The sequence below is a fragment of the Engystomops pustulosus genome, chromosome 1, assembly GCF_040894005.1.
Source record: "Engystomops pustulosus chromosome 1, aEngPut4.maternal, whole genome shotgun sequence".
NCBI lineage: Eukaryota > Metazoa > Chordata > Amphibia > Anura > Leptodactylidae > Engystomops > Engystomops pustulosus.
The window spans coordinates 295,085,507-295,108,019 of NC_092411.1; positions in this window are offsets into that span (position 1 = coordinate 295,085,507).

Below are 22,513 nucleotides of genomic sequence, written 5' to 3' on the forward strand. Positions count from 1 at the left end.
TAATACACAACGAATATATTGGAAGCCGTTTTCTCCTACCATAACAAAATGTGTCGATCACTTTCTTCCTGTAATAGAGTCCCACGATTGTGAGGTACCACGATTGTGAGTTACGGAGCCGCAGGTTCGTACCTCGGCATTTTACTTTTTCTCGCGCTTGTGTGTATCTTCCTGGGTTGTATTTTCCACCCTGTTGCTTCACTCAGCTCAGCTGGGTTCTGGTCTCCACAGTAGAGGCTCCTTTTCCCGGAAACCAAATGGGTTTATCCTACAATCTCTCCACTATTTTACCACGTAGAACTGACTACACGGAGATTATATTGATGTTCCTTGGATTATTCCACTATTATGTATTTATGTACCTTATATCCACTTGTATATTTTATGTCAATATTGATGTTGTATATATGTTCGATTTACAGTGTTTGAGAAAGGCCCGTGTGGCCAAAACGTCACACAAGTATCTCTGCTGTAATCAATCACTTCGAAGACATTAAATGCATTTTAAAACCCATTGAAGTATGTGGTCCCAATTTTACTTTACTGTCTATGGGTTTGGATCCCTGGATCAGATGCACCAAGATACTTGAGAGTGCAGATCGAATATATTATCTGCAAAATACTAAATTTAACACCTTTCTGCCGCGGCCCTTTTTGATTTTGCGTTTTCATTTTTCACTCCCCACATTCAAAAATCTGTAACTTTTTTATTTTTCCATGTACAGAGCTGTGTGATGACTTATTTTCTGCATAACAAATTACACTTCAAAATGGTCATATTTAATGTTCCATGCCTTGTACTGGGAAGCAGGAAAAAAATTCCAAATACAGTGAGATTGGTAAAAAAACGCATTTGTGCCGTATTCTTGTGGGCTTTGATTTTACGGATTTCATTGTGCTCCCCAAATGACATGTCTACTTTATTCTTTGGGTCGGTACGATTACGGGGATACCAAATTTGTATAGGTTTCATAATGTTTTCATGCATTTAAAAAAATTAAAACCTCCTGTACAAAATTTTTTGCGGGATTTTGCCATCTTCTGGCGCTAATAACTTTTTCATACTTTGGTGTACGGAACTGCAGGTGGTGTCATTTTCTGCATATTTTGATTACGTTTACAATGTTATCATTCTTAGGACTGTACGACCTTTTGATCACTTTTTATAGAATTTTAAATTTTTTTTAAATGGCAACAATTACCATTTTCAGCGCGATTATCTGTTACGGGGTTAAACGCAATGAAAAACCGTTATTATATTTTGATAGATCGGGCACCGATCGTGGGTGTTACCGGTAAGCCTTTGCTGCAATATGCAGCAAAGACTTACCGGCTATGGAGAGGGTTCGGCCCGCGAGCCCTCTCCATGTACCAGGAACCGACATGTGACGTACTATTACATCACATGTCGGGAAGGGGGTAAGTGATTGGTCTGGCCTGAGCCTAGTGTCTAAGAATAAGCGTCAAGGTATTGTCAGAGCCTAGTGTCATAGACCCAGCAGCAAATGGGTTAAATCTTGTCCATAAATAGGATAAAACAATAGATATCACCAGATCCCGATGGGAGAAGGAGCCCAGCGCCCACGCGTTCCGACACAATGTAGCTTCCTCAGGGGTATAGGTAGTGCATGTTTCAGGCAGTATTTATGTCAAAATAATTTGTGTGTAGCCGGTATGTGTCACGGTGTCCGTCTGTGAATCACGGCCCTGTGGCAGGAGTACCACGCATGCACCCGCTCAGGTCTCGCAAGGCAGACACAATCCTCCACCTCCTATTTGTGTTGGCCCCGCGTCAATGAGCGGACCCACCTCTGGCACTCCCACACATGTGGATCGCCAGGTACAGTCATCAATATGAAATGTAAGTATTTAGCGGATATAGAAGTGTCAATATGATGGAATATCTGATGGGCAAGGAAAATTAAATCGGAGAAAAATTGCCCCCGTCATTGATATAGAAGAGGGCTCACATTCGTAGTTATTTAGGAAAAAAGTCTCAGGGATAAAGAAAAACATCAGGATAGGTTAGCTAAATCTTGAGTCCCAGTATGCTTTGTATAAGGGGCTATAGCTAGCATATATAGGTACAGAATATGTAAAAAAACATGTGTGTACCTCTTGGCAATATCTGGTACAGAACATGCTGTAAAAAAGAAATTTCCTGGTAAATAAAATATTGAGCTACCACTCTGAAAAGAAAGCAGAAAGAAAGAAAGAAGTGCACAGAAATGTGACGTTTCCTGTTTTTTTTCTTCAGGCAATGGAACGCATCCAGTAAGTATTGTACTGTATTTTTTTTTTTTATAATATGGTGCCCATCCTGTTTGTAGAACCCAGTGAACATTCATTCTTCATTCATTCCTTTGGGTGCCATAGTTCCTAAGTTTTAGATCCCCCTGGAACCTTTTTGGAGTAAAGTTGGTGTTAAATTTCCTCCTCTGATGTTTGAGGTAACCATTTCCCAAGCCGTAAATATTAACACCTCTTCCATGCCTTGTATTGTTTGTTGTCGACTGGGTTTGTGAACTCCTCTGTTTTAACCATATATTGGCAGACATTACATTCGCCACATGAATATGTTCCCTGTATGCGGTGTCCGCCCATTGTACTCATGGTGACTCCTTGTGAGGTGATCTTTGAGATTCCTGGCTCTCATGGCTGTCTGCAGAGGTCTTGTGCTGACATAATCATGTAATTTGGGTTCACTGCAAAGTATGTTCCAATTGTTGCCCAACATTCGATATATAGATTGTGCCACTGGTTGTTGTAAGTCGTTATGAGTCTAACCTGATTGTTGCTTTTTGATTTTTGATGTGGTGTTAGTAGTTCTTCTCTGTTGACTCCTTTCACCTGTATATAGGCCTGCAAGATTATTTTTTGGGGGTAACCCCTTGCTTTTAATCTGCATGTTAACTAATTGTGTGAAATTTAAAATTCTGGGGATCGCTGCAGTTTCTTTTTAATCTCAAGAATTGGCTGCATGTTATAACTTTTTTTCAAATGTCGAAGGTGAAAACTGTCAAAAAGCAGTATATTGTTTGTGGCTGTCTTCTTTCGAAATAAGGATGTGGTGATTTTACTTTGATTCTTTTATTTTTTATTTTTTCCTGAGATGTATGGAACCAATTTGACATTAATGGCATTGGTGTTGAGTTCTCCTATGAACTGTAGACAATCTTCCTTGGACCCAGTCTGAGTCCATTTGGCCATCCAGATAGTATGTGACCGGCTTCAATCCAAGCTCATGGGCTATGTTTGTGTAGAGCGATTCTATGTCCATTGTAACTATAAGCGCATCATGGTCCATTTTCTAGTTGTTCTATGAGGTGCATGAAATCCCGCACAAAGGAGTTTAGTTTTAATGCAAAAGGCTGGTAGCTTGGTTATAGATTTGTGAATTTTTGGAACCAAGTAGAAATTCAGTACCCTGTTTCCCTGAAAATAAGACAGTGTCTTATATTAATTTTTGTTCCCACAGAGGCGCTAGGTCTTATTTTCAGGGGAGGGTCTTATATTTCCATGAAAAATAATTCACATTTATTGTTGAAAAAAAATCAACTTCTCTAACATCCTTATAACTCTTCAAACTTATTTCATGCAGAATTTCTTGTGACTCCATTTTTATTGGAATATTTGGCCCCAATCTCTCATGTTTAGCAATGATCCCCTTCTTGTCAGCACTTCATGTCCGGGTAACTGCTTGTATCACATTTGCAGCACAACAGTCAGAGATTTTATCCCATGATTACTTCCCCATATCACAACCTCTTGCCTCATCTAAATAATCCACCAATACTAATATATGGCGCGAGGGGAGCTGTAGCAATGACTGCCGCTAGGTCTTATTTTCAGGGGAGGCCTTATATTTCTAAGCCTGAACACAATTCTAGTAGGTCTTATTTTCGAGGGATGTCCTATTTTAGGGGAAACAGGGTAGCAATGTATTTTTTGAACCATCACAATTTAACACCAACTTTACTCCAAAAAGAATCCAGGGGGATCTATAACTTAGGAACTATGGCACCCCAAGGAATGAATGAAGAATGGCTGTTCACTGGGTTCTACAAACAGTGAAAAAAAATCCAATACAATTGAGTTGAATCTCAATATTTTATTTGCCAGGACATTTCTTTTTTACAGCCTGTTCTGTACCAGATATTGCCAAGAGGTACACACATGTTTTTTACATATTCTGGACCTATATATACTAGCTACAGCCCCTTATGCAAACCGTACTGGGACTCAAGATTTAGCTAACCTATCCTGATGTTTTTCTTTACCACTAAGACTTTTTTCCTAACTAACCACGAATGTGAGCCCTCTTCTATATCAATGACCAGGTCTATCATTCTCAGATTTCATTTTTCTTGCCCACCTATACCTCTGAGGAAGCCACATTGTGGCGGAATGCATGGGGCGCTGGGCTCCTATTCCCATCGGGATCTAGTGATATCTATCATTTTATCCTATTTAAGGACATGATTTAACCCATTTGCTGCTGGTTGTATGACACTAGGCACTGACCATACATTGACGCTTATTCTTACACACTAGAGTCAGGCCAGGCCAATTACTTACATCTAGTTGTATGCAGCCAGCACTTGCACTTTTCCTACACTTAGCTTGATCAGATCCAGGAAGACTACTAGGAGTAGGTAGCGTTTGCATGACGAATATTTTTTGATTATCATGCATACTGATTTGCACATGATTACATGTGCTTTAAAATGTTTTTAGAATTTGTGTGTTGTTTGCATTCTTATAATAAAGATTTTTTTATTTTTTTAGATTACATCAGAGTTCATTTGCTATTTATATGTATACCCCCCTCTTGGTTGAACTGATACATTGTTTTTGGGATTTGTGGCATATTTAGTCTTCGCTCTAGGATAACAAGTACTCCTATCCATGTCCCGGGTAGATGTTTTTTTTTGATGATGGGAGGAGACATTCATCCTGGGTCAGGGGATTCATCCTCAGGTACGCGTCTTTTAGTACCCTTGAGGGGTAACCCTTCTGTATGAATCTTTTCCTTAAAATCTCGGATTGGGTCTTATATGTTCCAGTGTCTTTGCAATTCTTCCGGATCCTCTTATATTGGCTGTATAGGATGTTCGTCAGCCGCTTCCTGTGGTGAGAACTGGAGAAATCAAGGAAGCTGTTGATGTCAACTGATTTATAAAAGTCTCAGTGAGAAGTTCTGCTCCTGTGGGGTCCACTGATATTAACAGATGGAGAAATCCAATCTTTTCTCGAGAGATGTTGAATGTGAGGGTGATACCCCAAGTATTGTTGATGATTTCAAGGAAGTCTCTGGCTTCATGTTCTGTTCTGTCCCATATGATAAACATATGTTGTCTATGTAACGCTTAAACATTAGGATTTTCTCACTGTATGGGGGGTTTCCGATAATGAAATTATCCTTGAATTCCCCCATAAACAGGTTGGCATAGCTGGGGGCGAACCTTATCCCCTTGCCTTTTGTCTGAGTGCATATAGACGACTGGAAGGAGAAGATATTGTGGTCCAAGATAAAGTGAATGCTTCATAGAATTAACTCGGCTTGTGAGTTTGGGATTTTTGGTTCTCTCTTCAGGACCTGGGAGATCGATTCCATGCCCAGGGCATGGGAGATGTTCATATAGAGCGCAGTTACATGCATAGTCATCAAGTGTTGGCTTCCATCGGAAACCTTCCGTTTTTAACAAGAGTTAGGTCGAGTCCTTCAGGTAAGTTGGTAGTTTCCTGACGTAATTTTGAAGGAGGACATCCACATATTCTGACAAGTTTGAGGTCAGTGAATTGAGGACCGAGATGATTGGGCGACCTGGTGGATGTGTTGGGTTCTTATGAATCATTGGGAGATGGTAAAACAGCGCTGTCCTCAGGTTTTTGGGTATAATATATCGGTTCTCCTCTTTATTTAGGACACCAGACTTGTGGGCTTCCTTTAGCATATTCGTGAGGAGTTTCATGTGCTCTTGCTTGGGATCTATATCTAAGGTCACATAATAATTGGTGTCTGACAGGATCTCTTTAGGATTCCTGTATGTAGTCTTCCGTATTAGGCATCTCCATGCCTCCCCCCTTGTCTGATGCTTTAATAATGATCTGAGGATTTGACATGAGACCTTTCAGGGCCCTCCTTTCCTTTTGGTTTAAGTTCAATGTTTGGTTGGTTGATCTATCTAGTGTTCTCAGATCTGAGGACACTAAAGAGTAGAACAAGACAACAAAGGGTCCCCGACTTTGCGTGGGATTGAATGTAGACTTAGGCTTGAGGTGGGTGTGGATAAAGTTATTAGGCTTCTCTGTATCTGAGGGCATTTCGCTCTGCGTTTCGTTTTCTAATTGGCCTTTTGCTTCTTTGATGGCAAAGTGATGAAACAGTTCGATACCACGATTAGATCAAATTCTTTTGATCTATTTGAGGGGCAGAACGAGAATCCCTTACTCTATAGGTTGGTTTCTTCTCCTGACAGTTGGTGTACAGAGATATTAAAGATCTTTACTGGTTGTGCGTTTTCTGTGGTTTGAAGTTTTTTCTTTTCACTGTGTTTTCCGCTTCCTCTTTTTCCTCTGCCCTTTCCTTTCTTTTTTGGCCTGTTAGAGGTGGGGTGAATATTGGGAAAATACCCCTTGGGACTCTTTAGGCGCAGAAGGAGTGGGTCCATGGGCATGAGTAAGGGGGGCTCTTTTTGGAGTCGTAGGGAGTTTTAAAAAAAACGGAATCAAGCTGATTGTTAAGTCGCAGTTGAGAGTCTGGTTAGTGAATTCAAGGGTGTCTATGACCCATTCTTGTTGACTTTCATGTTGGCTTGTTGGTTCTGGTAGTGTTTCTTGCATTAGGGGTTCTACTATCATGGGTTTGTTTTTGGGGAGACGGGGATGAAATTTCCCATGGTGTAATAGTCTTAGGGGGAGAAGGATTCTGTGTGGAATGGCACTGCTGAACACGACTTTGCTCTTCTACTATACATGTTCAGCCAGCCAATTCTAGGCATGTCTATTGAGGGTATGCCTGTTATTGCTATGGGAATGCAAGCTGTTTAATAGGTTGCCTCAGCAATCAATCAAGCAGCTTGACCATTTTTACCTGAACATAAACCAAGATACAAAAAACAGCACCTATTTGGTGTCCGGGTGTATAGGTGCTGAACCTGCCAAATTTGGCATGGACTCGGAATTAGCAGTATGGGTCCACTCATCACTACTACTGATCTCTAGCCTATACCATGGCAGAAATAGCCAGTTGATTTTGTGGAGGATAAGTTTGTCCAAACCTGGTGGAGCCATCCTCATATCCACACGTCATTCAGCATGGCGACATTTGTCAGATCAACTCTTCCTGGATGATGTTTTCTTGAATCTTGGATGCTCCACTGCTCTCCTTCCATCACATGGTAGGAGTTTGGTTCTATTTTTATGAACATGGGTGGGTTGCTAAAGACTTTAGCTACTGAGCTTGGTCCTGATGCTGCATTTATTTATTCATCTGTGTTCAGGTCTTGTATCTATTTACTGATCTCAGTTCTGGACCTGTTTCTATGTTCTGAACTTTGTTCTGGTGATGTAAATGTGAACAAACTTGGTTTATGTGCTGAATTTACTGTAAGTACAAGGCTTTTTTATGGGGAAAGAAGGTCATCCGGCCTATTTTCTGTCACACTGATGGCTTTCGGCCTTAGAATAATGTTTTGAGACTTTGCAATGTTCATAATTTTTTGAGGTTTGTAAGGATGAAATTCAGGAGGAAGGTCTTAGGGGGAAGGTTGTCAGGAGGAAATTTAGGAGGAAAGGGGCAATTTGTTGTTATAACTTACACTACAGATAAAGTTTTAAGATCTGGTTAATGGGTTAATCCAGTCATGTCAGTCAGTGCTTCATCTGTGGGACAAAATATAAAACGAGTTATACATCATATCAGTATCCAGTGATGTGTAATAGCCATTATATTAGTGTCTAGTGATGTGTGATATATACATTATATTAGTATCTAGTGATATGTAATAAACATTATATTAGTAGTAGTTGCTAGTAATACACATCATTGTGGTATATAGCGTATATATTGTGGTATATAGTATATAGGTGACTCGGTGCTCGGTCTCACATATTGCACTTTGTAAATGTAAAATCTTTATTCATTTCTTTCATGTTACAGACGGGTTAAGAGAAAACACAACCTGGATTTACCAGAATAGATGAGAAGTTTCTGGGCTGTAAATAAGTAAAAGTTTCCTGGTGTCTCTGGAGTCTGTGATGTGGTGAGAATCCGGATCTGCCCTGTAATTATGATTCTGTATGAGGGATGTGATGGGGGAATTGTACACGGGGCGGAGATGTGACTGAGATGTGAGGAGGGGGCCGCGCCGCTCCTCCGGTTATTTCTTACTATGACTCTGATTCTTTGTGGTGTGTAATTATGTCTCCAGGTAACTGCTGGATGTATTACACATCTATCCATGTAGTGAGGGGGGGGGGGGGGCACCAGAGCCGGGAGCGCAGCCGCATCTCTCATTTGCTTATACAATGTCACCTCCAATACAGAGAATAATACAAGACACTCAAACAATGTATAATATAATAACACATGTGCCGGACTCTATAGGATATAATACAATGTATAATACAATAACACATGTGCTGGACTCTATAGGATATAATACAATGTATAATATAATAACACATGTGCAGGACTCTATAGGATATAATACAATGTATAATATAATAACACTTGTGCCGGACTCTATAGGATATAATACAATGTATAATACAATAACACATGTGCCCGGACTCTATAGGATATAATACAATGTATAATACAATAACACATGTGCTGGACTCTATAGGATATAATACAATGTATAATATAATAACACATGTGCCCGGACTCTATAGGATATAATACAATGTATAATACAATAACACATGTGCCCGAATTCTAAAGGTTATAATACAATGTACAATCCAATGACATGTGCCCGGACTCTGTAGGTTATAATTAGAGATGAGCAAGCACTAAAATGCTCGGGTGCTCGTTATTTGAGTCGAACTTTTTCCGATGTTCGAGTGCTCGTTTCGAATAATGGGAGACTCAAGCATTTTTCAAGGGGACCAAGGCTCTGCACAGGGAAGCTTGGCCAAACACCTGGAAACCTCAGAAAATTATGTAAACACCATGGAAATGGACAGGAAACAGCAGGGGCAGCATGCATGGATGCCTCTGAGGCTGCTTAATCGCATCATTATGCCAATATTATGTGCAACAGCATGGCAATGACAGAGTGACCGAGTGAGGCGAGATAGCATGTAAAACACCCAATAATTGACCCTGACACTATAGGGGACGGCATGCGGAGACAGCTGCAGGCTTGAGAGTGGCATGGTGACATACCCCAAATGGACTCAGGCTTCAAACCAATAAAAAAAATTCATTTTGGCGACGATAACGTGTAGCACTGTACATATCAGTATTTGGCCTGGTTATGGCGGCAGAGAGGAACCAAAGGAGGTGAGCAAGAAGCGCTGAAATTATTTCCTATGTGAACAAAAGGTTGACGCTATATTTAGTCGATAACACAGCATAGTGGCAACAGAGTGACCAAGTTCCATAACATATCTGGTGAAACACCCGATAAATGAGCCTGACACAGCTCGTTTGCTAAGGGGACGACATGTGGAGGCAGCTATGGAGACGACTTTTGGAGGCAGCTATGAAGACGGCGTCTTGAGGCTGCTATAGAGATGACATGTGGTGGCTGCTATAGAGACGGCGTGTGGAGACAGCTATGGAGACGGCGTGTGGAGGCTGCTATGGAGACGATGTGTGGAGGCATGTGGGGGGGGACGCGCACTCAGTCATACAGCATTGCATCCATTATCAAAATGAGTGAACCATATAAAACACCAGAAAATCACAGCCGGTAAACCACCTGAAAATGTAGCCTGACAAAGCTCGTTGCTAAGGGGACGATGCGCTGTATTTCCTCTTACGCTCCAGTGTCTGGGGTATAGACAGTTGAACGCTGCGCATGGAGACATTGGTGGACGCTGTGGAGGATCGTGGAGGCGAAATGGACAGCAAACAGCAGGGGCAGTATGCATGGATGCCTCTGAGGCTGCCTAATCTTGGGATGGAGCTGGCTGTCCGCTGCCAGGCGAGCTTTCGCCTGTCCAAGCTCCTGCCTCTCCGCTCCTCCCCACCCAAAATGGTCCTGTGGGCCAGAAGCGTTTACTTTGTAAAAATTTTAATTTTTAAAGCAGGCGGGGTCGTTTGAATATTTAATTGAGGAATAATGGAATAGCATAGCGGTTCTATTTTTTTTTTTTTCGGAAATGGCTCCATGATTAAGAGTGACAGTATGGGGCATCCATATTGCGCTGCTATGAATGAAACTTCAGGTCTTCAGCATGGCGACGATAGATGGGCCGTGTTCCATTATGTATCTGGTAAACCACCCGAAAATGTAGCCAGACACTGCTCGTTACTAAAGGGATGATGTGCTGTATTACCTCTTGCGCTCCAGCGTCTGGGGTATAGCCAGTTGAACGCTGTGCATGGAGACATTGGTGGACGCTGTGGAGGATCGTGGGGGCGAAATGGACAGAAAACAGCAGGGGCAGCATGCATGGATGCCTCTGAGGCTGCCTAATCTTGGGATGGAGCTGGCAGTCCGCTGCCAGGTGAGCTTTCGCCTGTCCAAGCCTCTGCCTCTTGGCTCCTCCCCACCCAAAATGGGCCTGGGGGCCAGAAGCGTTTACTTTTTAAAAATTATCATTTTCAAAGCAGGCGGGGGCTACAAACAGCACTTCTAAGAACCTTTTGTATAAGATCAAGTGTAGTACTATTCTTATAAGTAATTGGACTGGTTATGGCGAGGGAGGGGAACGTAAACAGATGCACAAGTTGCGCTGAAATAATATTTGTCGAAGAGAAAAATTTGGCGTAATATTTTGTGGATAACACAGCAGGGTGGTGACAAAGTTAACAAGTTTGATGTGGAAGCCGTTAAACAACCCAAAATTTTGCCGGACACAGCTCATTTGCTAAGAGGACGATGTATGGAGGCAGCTATGTGGATGACTTTTGGAGGCAGCTATGGAGACAACGTGTGGAGGTAGCAATGGGGACAACATGTGGAGGTAGCAATGGAGACAATGTGTGGAGGGAGCTATAAAGACGTTGTGTGGAGGCTGCTATTAAGACGACATTTGGAGGCTGCTATGGAGACAATGAAATTTGGATAGAGCCTGTATGTGGCAGTCCAAAAATGTTTTCAAAACAGAGGACCGGGTAGGTGGTCCTCCAGAAAAATTAAATACATAGAGTACTATAGCTAGAGCCAGTTGACCCTGGCAAAAATAGCCAGTTGCCTCTGCTTTATTGTACAAAGAGGAGAAGAAGGAGGAGAATGAGGAGGAGGAGGAGTGCATACATGAGAATTATTCAGGTCGAGCTGCTTTCAACTGGTAGAGAATGGAAATCATGAGAAATCCAGGCTTGATTCATCTTGATAAGCATCAGCATGTCAGTGCTGTGAGTTGACAGGCGTGTACGTTTATCGGTGATGATGCCACCAGCTGCACCGAAAACCCGCTGAGACAACACGCTAGCGGCAGGACAGGCAAGAACCTCCAAGGCGTACAGCGCCAGTTTGGGCCACATGTCTGGAGGCTGGAATTCCAACAGGTGGAAACATCGCATATCAGACTATGTTGGGGTAGGCCGTTCTGACGCTGCAACTCGAGGAGGGTGTGCTTGTCTTTGTAAGAATGGTTGAAGTGCGTGCACAGTGTCCTGGCCATTTTTAGAATGTCTTGCAGATGGGTGGAAGACTTGAGGAACCTGTTGACAACCAGATTGAACACGTGCACCATGCAGGGCGCATGGACCATCCCTCCTCGGTGCAGTGCAGACACCATGTTCCTCCCATTGTCTGTCACCATGGTTCCGATTTTCAGTTGTCGGAGAAAGCCACAGATTTATTTCCTCTTGCATGACGCAATAAATAAATAGGCGGGGACATAATGTAAAATAACTAAGTATTTTTTATATTATGTGTGCGCTTTATTTACCAATCCTGGTTTGTTCATGATGTGTTGCACTATGCACCTTATTAAACCATTTATTACATGCCTACTGTATTTGCTTGCTGCCCGGCACCTATATGGTTGTGCCATGAAACCACTTTTGTTTGTTTAATGCTCTATTTTTAAGTGTACTCAATAAAATTTATATATTTTTTAGTACTATGTGCTTTTTATATTTCTTCTTTGGTAGTGTCTGCTTCTGAGCAAAATAGTTCCATACTATTAGTGCCCTGCCTAATTAGAGCATTTAGCTTTTACAATTTTCACTTTCTGGATCATTTTTCTAAATAGGATTCATGTGACATCACATAGGCCTGCCGGTTTCTGATTGGCTTACAGGTCTGCACATGTAATCGGGGGTGTTCCTTTCTCCTCCCAAGATTTCTCTGCCCCATGTTACAAATTGTGTTCACGCACATTTTGGTTAAAAAAGGAGAAAAGAAAAAATTTTGTTCCCATGAATCACCATAAACTTCGGATTCGTGAAGAATCGAATTTTGCCTGAAATTCGGACCGAATTCCACTTCGTCCGAATCAATTAGGCCATCTCTAGTTGTCACCGCTGATGAAACCTGGATTCATTATTAGACACCAGAAACTAAGCGACAATCAAAACAATTGAATCTGCTCCAAAGAAGGCGAAGACGATCCCATCGTCCGGAAAGGTTATTGCGACGATTCTTTGGGATGCGAACGGCGTCATCCTCATATATTTTTAGAAAAAGGAAGAACGATCACTGGACAATACTACAGTGAGTTATTGGAACCGCTTCGACAAAAAATTGAAGGAGACATGGCCGCATTTGGCAGACATGGTGCAGACACCATGTTCCTCCCATTGTCTGTCACCATGGTTCCGATTTTCAGTTGTCGGAGAAAGCCACAGATTTATTTCCTCTTGCATGACGCAATAAATAAATAGGCGGGGACATAATGTAAAATAACTAAGTATTTTTTATATTATGTGTGCGCTTTATTTACCAATCCTGGTTTGTTCATGATGTGTTGCACTATGCACCTTATTAAACCATTTATTACATGCCTACTGTATTTGCTTGCTGCCCGGCACCTATATGGTTGTGCCATGAAACCACTTTTGTTTGTTTAATGCTCTATTTTTAAGTGTACTCAATAAAATTTATATATTTTTTAGTACTATGTGCTTTTTATATTTCTTCTTTGGTAGTGTCTGCTTCTGAGCAAAATAGTTCCATACTATTAGTGCCCTGCCTAATTAGAGCATTTAGCTTTTACAATTTTCACTTTCTGGATCATTTTTCTAAATAGGATTCATGTGACATCACATAGGCCTGCCGGTTTCTGATTGGCTTACAGGTCTGCACATGTAATCGGGGGTGTTCCTTTCTCCTCCCAAGATTTCTCTGCCCCATGTTACAAATTGTGTTCACGCACATTTTGGTTAAAAAAGGAGAAAAGAAAAAATTTTGTTCCCATGAATCACCATAAACTTCGGATTCGTGAAGAATCGAATTTTGCCTGAAATTCGGACCGAATTCCACTTCGTCCGAATCAATTAGGCCATCTCTAGTTGTCACCGCTGATGAAACCTGGATTCATTATTAGACACCAGAAACTAAGCGACAATCAAAACAATTGAATCTGCTCCAAAGAAGGCGAAGACGATCCCATCGTCCGGAAAGGTTATTGCGACGATTCTTTGGGATGCGAACGGCGTCATCCTCATATATTTTTAGAAAAAGGAAGAACGATCACTGGACAATACTACAGTGAGTTATTGGAACCGCTTCGACAAAAAATTGAAGGAGACATGGCCGCATTTGGCGAAAAAGAAGCTGCTGTTTCACCACGATAACGCACCAGCACATTCATTCGGAGTTGTCTCCACCAAGCTGCATGGATTGCGTTATGAATTGCTGCCGCACCCCACGTATTTACCCGATCTGGATCCCTGCAACTTTTTCTTGTTCTCTATCATGAAGAAATGGCTCGCGGTCAAAAAATTTTGCTCAAACGAGGAAGTCATCACCGAGACAGAGGTGTTTTTAGGAGAGTTCGACAAATCCTAATTTTTTGAGGGGTTAAAAAAAATGGCAGGAACTTTGGGAGAAATGTATGTTTCTAAAATGTTGAAAAATGTATTTTTTTTTTTTTTTTAAATGATGTCTTCATTTCTAACACTTATTGAGCCCCGTCGTACATGGCAGGCAGTGTTTATACTTAGCTTTAGTTATGAGAACATTAAATTGTCTACAGAAATGGATTTCTTTATTTGATTACTTTGAAAATTTTCTATTATTGTGCAGCTGATTCTGAGTGTAAATCGGTCCCCGATTGTGTATATAAGCGGCTGCAGAGTGACGGCCTGTGCCTCTCCTGTGCTGAGGATCTGCAGAGCCGGGGGACGCTGTGCTGGAGGAGAAGACCTTGTCCCTGTCATGCGCTGCTCTCCTCTTCTTACTGCCTGTTATGTCTTCATATTTGTGCTACCTATAATATCTTATACAAGCCATAACTCAGGATGCAAACTGTATGGACTAACACCAGTAGTGGACTATGAATATTATAAGGAGGGAGATGTCATTATCGGGGGACTGACCGCTGCTCATCACGACTGCACTAAATTTCGGGAATATGACAGCGTCCAATCTCTATACATAATCTGCGCATTGTAATTACATCTTCTTCCTTTACCGCTTATTCTCTGTATTCTGGACTTACTCTATATTTCCTATATATTCTGTTTGGTTACTTAACCCTAACATCGTCAGCTTTGTTTTAGACATTTTAGCATGTCTTAAACCCTGGGCAATAACTATTTTTAAAATCAGAATACAGGTAGTACAGAATCGGTTCTGTAGTTCTTAAGTTGAACTTTTTTGTATGTCGGAACTTTATACTTAATCATTGTAACCCCAGCCAATTTTTTTGGTCTCTGTGACACTTGGATTTTAAATAACAAGCTTCATGTCAGGCACTTTTGATAATTGTTATAGCTGTTTATTGTATCCTAGGGCTAAAGTACAGTAAGTTACCAACATTCAGAGGTCTGTTTGTGGGGTGTTCTTAAGTAGGGGACTGCTTGTAATTAAAGTTTGAGCAAAGTAAAGTTGTCAACTAGAGATGAGCGAACATGCTCGTCCGAGATTGATGCTCGGTCGAGCATTAGAGTACTCGAAACTGCTCGTTGCTCGGACGAATACTTCGCCCGCTCGAGAAAATGGCAGCTCCCGCCGTTTTGCTTTTTGGCGGCCAGAAACAGAGCCAATCACAAGCCAGGAGACTCTGCACTCCACCCAGCATGACGTGGTACCCTTACACGTCGATAGCAGTGGTTGGCTGGCCAGATCAGGTGACCCTGGGATAGACTAGCCGCTGCCCGCGCTGCTCGGATCATTCTGTGTCTGGATGCCGCTAGGGAGAGAGCTGCTGCTGGTCAGGGAAAGCGTTAGGGTGTTCTATTAGAATAGTGTTAGGCAGGAGTGATTCTCCAAGAACCCAACAGCCCTTCTTAGGGCTACAATAACGTTATACTTTTTTTTTTTTATTTGCAGCTAGTACCATATTGTGAGGAATTTGCAGGGGGACTTGCTACCGTTGTGTTTAGCTCTTAGTGACACACATATCCACCTCAAACACCAAAGTGGGAAAATTTATTAGGGGTTTGATTTCAATTAGGCACAGTCTGCCATTTACTTTTTATTTTACGTTTATTTTTTTAATAACTCAGTGTCATCTCATCTTGCATAGTAGTGTGCTTTCATACTTGGCTAGAAAATAGCCATAGGAGAATCCAAACGGCTTACTTACGCCTACAGTAGCGTTATATATTTGATTTCTGGTTGATCTGCTGGTGGCTGTACTTGCTGCAGTGCATCTACTAGCAAATTGTGAGCAATTTGTAGTGAGACTTGCGACCGCTGTGTTTTGCGCTTAGTGACGCACATATCCATTGCAAAGACCGAAGTGGGAAAATTTATTAGGGGTTGGATTTCAATTAGGCACAGTCTGCCATTTCCTTTTTTATTTTACGCTTATTTTGTTTAATAACTCAGCGTCATCTCATCTGGCATAGTAGTGTGCTTTCATACTTGGCTAGAAAATAGCCATAGCAATAGGATAGCATCGTTTGGTTTTAAAAACTAAAAAACACAAAAAAACCCCAAAAAAACACAAAAAAAAGTTTAAAAAAAATTAAAGTTATAACTCTCATTTTCAAAATGTTTAACCCGAGGGCTAGGGGTAGAGGACGAGGGCGGGGACGTGGGCGTCCAACTACTGCAGGGGTCAGAGGCCGTGGTCCTGGGCGGGGTGAGACACCACCTGCTTATGAGGGAGCAGGGGAACGCCGCAGAGCTACACTCCCTAGGTTCATGTCTGAAGTTACTGGGACTCGTGGTAGAGCACTGTTGAGGCCAGAACAGTGCGAACAGGTGATGTCGTGGATTGCCGACAATGCTTCGAGCAATTTGTCCACCAGTCAGTCTTCCACGCAGTCCACCCATGTCACCGAAATCGGCACTCCTCCAGCTCCTGCACCTCAGCCTCCTCCCCCCCAGTCTGCCCCCTCCCAGGAAAATTTGCCATTTAAACCGGCATACTCTGAGGAACTGTTTTCTGGACCCTTCCCACACTCACAAACCACTTGTCCGGTTGCTGCTGAGCAATTTTCCGATGCCCAGGTTTTCCACCAGTCGCAGTCTGTGGGTGATGATGACCTTCTTGACGTAGTGGAAGAAGTGTCTAAAGAGGTGTCCGACGATGAGGAGACACGGTTGTCAGACAGTGGGGAAGTTGTTGTCAGGGCAGGAAGTCCGAGGGGGGAGCAGACTCAACTAGTGAAGCTCCCGTGGCGAGGGCTCTTGCGGCGAGGGCTAGATTTTCAGAAGTCTGGAGGTTCTTTAAGGAAACACCGGATGACCGACGGACTGTGGTGTGCAACATTTGCCAAACCAGGCTCAGCAGGGGTTCCACCACTACTAGCTTAACTACCACCAGTATGCGCAGGCATATGAATGCTAAACACCCCACTCAGTGGCAACAAGCCCGTTCACCTCCGGCCGTGCACACCACTGCTCCTTCCCCTGTGTCAGCTGATAGTCAGCCCCCTGCCCAGGACCCTGCCACAAAAACCCCATCGTCGCCTCCACGATCCTCCACAGCATCCACCAGCGTTCAGCTCTCCATACCCCAGACGCTGGAGCGGAAACGCAAATATAGTGCAACCCACCCGCACGCCCAAGCCCTTAATGTCCACATCTCCAGATTGCTTAGCCTGGAGATGCTGCCCTATAGGCTAGTAGAGACCGAGGCCTTTCGCAAACTTATGGCGGCGGCCGCCCCTCGGTATTCGGTCCCCAGCCGCCACTACTTTTCCCGATGTGCCGTCCCAGCCCTGCACCAGCACGTGTCAGACAACATCATCCGTGCCCTGACCAACGCCGTTTCTGACAAGGTCCACCTGACCACGGACACGTGGACGAGTGCTGCTGGGCAGGGCCACTATATATCGCTGACGGCACATTGGGTTAACTTGGTGGAGGCTGGGACCGAGTCTGACCCTGCGGCTGGTCATATACTGCCGACGCCGAGGATTGCGGGGCCTACCTCGGTCCAGGTGTTTCAGGCCTACTATGCCTCCTCCTCCTCCCACCCCTCCTCCACCTCCTCCTCCTCCGAATTACCATCCGTGGGCATGGCGCCATCAGTCGGTAGCTCTAGGCACAGCAGCAGTGCCGTCGCTAAGCGACAGCAGGCGGTGCTCAAACTGCTGAGCCTAGGCGATAAAAGGCACACCGCCCAAGAGCTATTACAGGGCATCACGGCGCAGACTGATCTGTGGCTGGCACCGCTGAACCTGAAGCCAGGCATGGTTGTGTGTGACAACGGCCGTAACCTGGTGGCGGCTCTGCAACTCGGCAGACTGACACATGTGCCATGCCTGGCCCATGTGTTAAATCTGATAGTTCAGCGTTTCCTCAAGACATACCCCAATCTGTCTGATTTGCTCACGAAGGTGCGCCGCATCTGTGCGCATTTCAGGAAGTCCAGCACAGATGCTGCCACTCTCAGGGCAGCGCAGCGCCGCCTCCAACTGCCCGCTCACCGACTGTTGTGCGACGTGCCCACGAGGTGGAATTCAACACTGACCATGTTATCCAGAGTTTACCAGCAGCGCCGAGCCATTGTAGACTGCCAGATGTCAACTTCCACCAGAACTGGTAGTCAGGTCAGTCAGCTTCCTCAAGTCTACAATGAGGAGTGGACGTGGATGTCTGATATCTGTCAGGTGCTGAGTAACTTTGAGGAGTCAACACAGATGGTCAGTGGCGATGCCGCCATCATCAACCTCACCATCCCGCTGCTTGGCCTGTTGAAAAACTCTCTGATCAGCATGAAGTCGGAAGCTTTGCGCTCGTCACAAGAGACGGGGGAAGAAGATTCCCTTGTTGATAGCCAAAGCACCCTTAGGTCTGTTTCTCAGCGCATATCGGAGGAGGTGGAGGTGGAGGAGGATGAGGAGGAAGAGGAGGAAAATGTTGGCGAGACACAAGAGGGGACCATTGTTGAGTCCTTCACTGTTCAGCGTGTATGGGCAGAAGAAGAGGAGTTGGAGGAGTTGGTTGGGAGGAAATGGACAGTCAGGCCAGTGAGGGGAGTGAATTCTTACGCGTTGGTACTCTGGCGCATATGGCAGATTTCATGCTAGGCTGCCTATCCCGTGACCCTCGCGTTCAAAGAATTTATTCCAGCACCGATTACTGGGTGTTCACTCTCCTGGACCCACGGTACAAGCAAAATCTTTCCACTCTCATCCCTGGAGAGGAAAGGAGTGTGAGAATGCATGAATACCAGCAGGCCCTGGTTCACAAGCTGAAACAGTATTTCCCTTCTGACAGCGCTAGCGGCAGAGTGCGTAGTTCTGCGGGACAAGTAGCGAGGGAGAGTAGGCGAGCAGGCAGCTTGTCCAGCACTGGCAAGGGTACGCTTTACAAGGCTTTTGCCAGCTTTATGTCACCCCAGCAAGACACTGTTACCTGTCCCCAGTCTCGGCAGAGTAGGGCTGATCTTTACATAAAGATGGTGAGGGAGTACGTAGCTGACCATACCATCGCCCTAAATGATCACACAGCTCCCTACAACTACTGGGTCTCAAAGCTGGACATGTGGCACGAACTGGCGCTGTACGCCTTGGAGGTTCTTGCCTGCCCTGCCGCTAGCGTCTTGTCCGAGCGGGTTTTCAGTGCAGCTGGTGGCATCATCACCGATAAGCGTACACGCCTGTCGACTGACAGCGCTGACAGGCTGACGCTTATTAAGATGAATAAAGCCTGGATTTCTCATAATTTCCAATCTCCACCAGGTGAAGGAAGCTCAACCTGAATAATTTATCCACTCCTCCTCCTCCTCATTTTCCTCCTTCTCCTCCTCTTTGTACAGTAAAGCAGAGGAAACTGCTATTTTTTGACAGGGCCCACTGGCTCTAGCTATAGTACTTTATGCATTTAATTTTTCTGGAGGGCCACCTACCCGGTCCTCTGTTTTAAAAAATTTTTGGGAGTGCCACATACAGGCACTCAATCTATTCAATTTTTCTGGAGGGCCACCTACCCGGTCCTCTGTTTTAAACAATTTTTGGGAGTGCCACATACAGGCACTCAATCTATTCAATTTTTCTGGAGGGCCACCTACCCGCTCCTCTGGTTTGAAAACTTTTTTGGACTGCCACATACAGGCACTCAATCTATTCAATTTTTCTGGAGGGCCACCTACCTGCTCCTCTGGTTTGAAAACTTTTTTGGACTGCCACATACAGGCACTCAATCTATTCCATTTTACTGGAGGGCCACCTTCCTGCTCCTCTGGTTTGAAAAGTTTTTTGGACTGCCACATACAGGCACTCAATCTATTTCATTTTTCTGGAGGGCCACCTACCTGCTCCTCTGGTTTGAAAACTTTTTTGGACTGCCACATACAGGCACTATCCAAATTAAATTGTCTCCATAGCAGCCTCCACACGTTGTCTCCATTGCTACCTCCAAAAGTCGTCCATATAGCTGCCTCCATACATCGTCCCCTTATCAAACGAGGTGTGTCAGGCAGAAATTTGGGTTGTTTTCATGGATTCCACATCAAAGTTGTTAACTTTGTCGCCACCCTGCTGTGTTATCCACAAAATATACTGGCAAACTTTTATCATTTACCAATATTATTTCAGCGCTTCTTGCGCATCTGTTTACATTCCCCTTACCCGGCATATCCTAAACTTATAAGAACACTACTACACTTGATCTTATACAAAAGGTTCTTAGAAGTGCTGTTTGGGGAGTAGCCTAGAGACAGGGGCTTGGATTGGCGAAAGATCGCCTGGCAGCGGAGCGCCAGCTCCATGCGCATCATGCGCTTCTTGCGCATCTGTTTACATTCCCCTCACCCGCCATATCCCAAACTTATAAGAACGCAGTCTGTGGGTGATGATGACATTGTTGACATAGTGGAAGAAGTGTGGAAAGAGGTGTCGGACGATGAGGAGACACGGTTGTCAGACAGTGGTGAAGTTGTCTCGGTCCTCGGTCCAGTTTTCAGCCCTACTATGCCTCCTCCTCCTCCCACCCCATCTCCACCTCCTCCTCCGAATTACCATCCGTGGGCATGGCGCCATCAGTCGGTAGCTCTAGGCACAGCAGCAGTGCCGTCGCTAAGCGACAGCAGGCGGTGCTCAAACTGCTGAGCCTAGGCGATAAAAGGCACACCGCCCAAGAGCTATTACAGGGCATTCCACATCAAACTTGTTAACTTTGTCGCCACCCTGCTGTGTAATCCACAAAATATACTTGCAAACTTTTATCATTTACTGATATTATTTCAGCGCTTCTTGCGCATCTGTTTACATTCCCCTCACCCGCCATATCCTAAACTTATAAGAACGCTACTACACTTGATCTTATACAAAAGGTTCTTAGAAGTGCTGTTTGGGGAGTAGCCTAGAGACAGGGGCTTGGATTGGCGAAAGCTCGCCTGGCAGCGGAGCGCCAGCTCCATGCGCATCATGCGCTTCTTGCGCATCTGTTTACATTCCCCTCACCCGCCATATCCCAAACTTATAAGAACGCTACTACACTTGATCTTATACAAAAGGTTCTTAGAAGTGCTGTTTGGGGAGTAGCCTAGAGACAGGGGCTTGGATTGGCGAAAGCTCGCCTGGCAGCGGAGCGCCAGCTCCATGCCAAGATCCAACTAACATAGTTTTAACTGCAGCACCTTTAATCTACTACTAGTTCACTGCCTCCATACATGGTCCCCTTATCAAACGAGCTGTGTCAGGCAGAATTTTGGGTTGTTTTCATGGCTTCCATGTTAACTTTGTCGCCACCCTGCTGTGTAATCCACAAAATATACTGGCAAACTTTTATCATGTACCGATATTATTTGAGCGCTTCTTGCTCACCTCCTTTGGTTCCTCTCTGCCACCCATTGGTTTGAAGCCTGAGTCCATTTAGAGTATGTCGCCATGCCACTCTCTAGCCTGCCGCTGCTGCCGCTGCCTCTGCGTGCCGTCCCCTATAGTGTCAGGGTCAATTATTGGATGTTTTACATGCTATCTAGCTTCATTCTGTCACTCTGTCATGGCCATGCTGTTGCCCATAGTTTTGGCATAATGGTGCGATTAAGCAGCCTCAGAGGCATCCATGCATGCTGCCCCTGCTGTTTCCATCCTTTTCTGAGGTTCCCAGGTGTTTGGCCAAGCTTCCCTGTGCAGAGCCTTGGTCTCCTTGAAAAATGCTCGAGTCTCCCATTGACTTCAATGGGGCTCGTTATTCGAGACGAGCACTCGAGCATCGGGAAAAGTTTGTCTCGAATAACGAGTACCCGAGCATTTTAGTGCTCGCTCATCTCTATTGTCAACCTCTAGCAAGTAGCAAATCAATTTCATTTCAGGTTTCAACAAAACTTTATTGATTTAGATTTATTTAGGAGAATTTTGAGGCTACAGCCACTGCTCTATAACATTAAAGGGATATAGCATGGAATAGAATTCATCTGCCATATACATACATTTCCACAATTGGATGTTATTGAATACAATATGTTCCTCTGTGAAGATAATTTCCCATAAACTTAGTCATGTGATCCCTTATGACCCTGCTGATGGAGCGATGGGGTGAAGATACAGATTCTTCCTTATATAGCAGCCGTCCAGGGGTAATGAACCGGAGAACATGACTCGGTTCATGGGAAATCGTCTTCACACAGGTAGACATTGCGATTACATGAAGAGATGTGAATACTGCTCTAAGAATCAGACAACTTTGATAAATCTTGTGCAGAGGATCTTATTTTTGTACTTTGAGACACATGAGCTAAACCTTCCCCCCACGTTTAATAAATGTTATCATCTAATTGTAATTTTAAAATTCTTTCTAAAACTTTTCAATTTTTC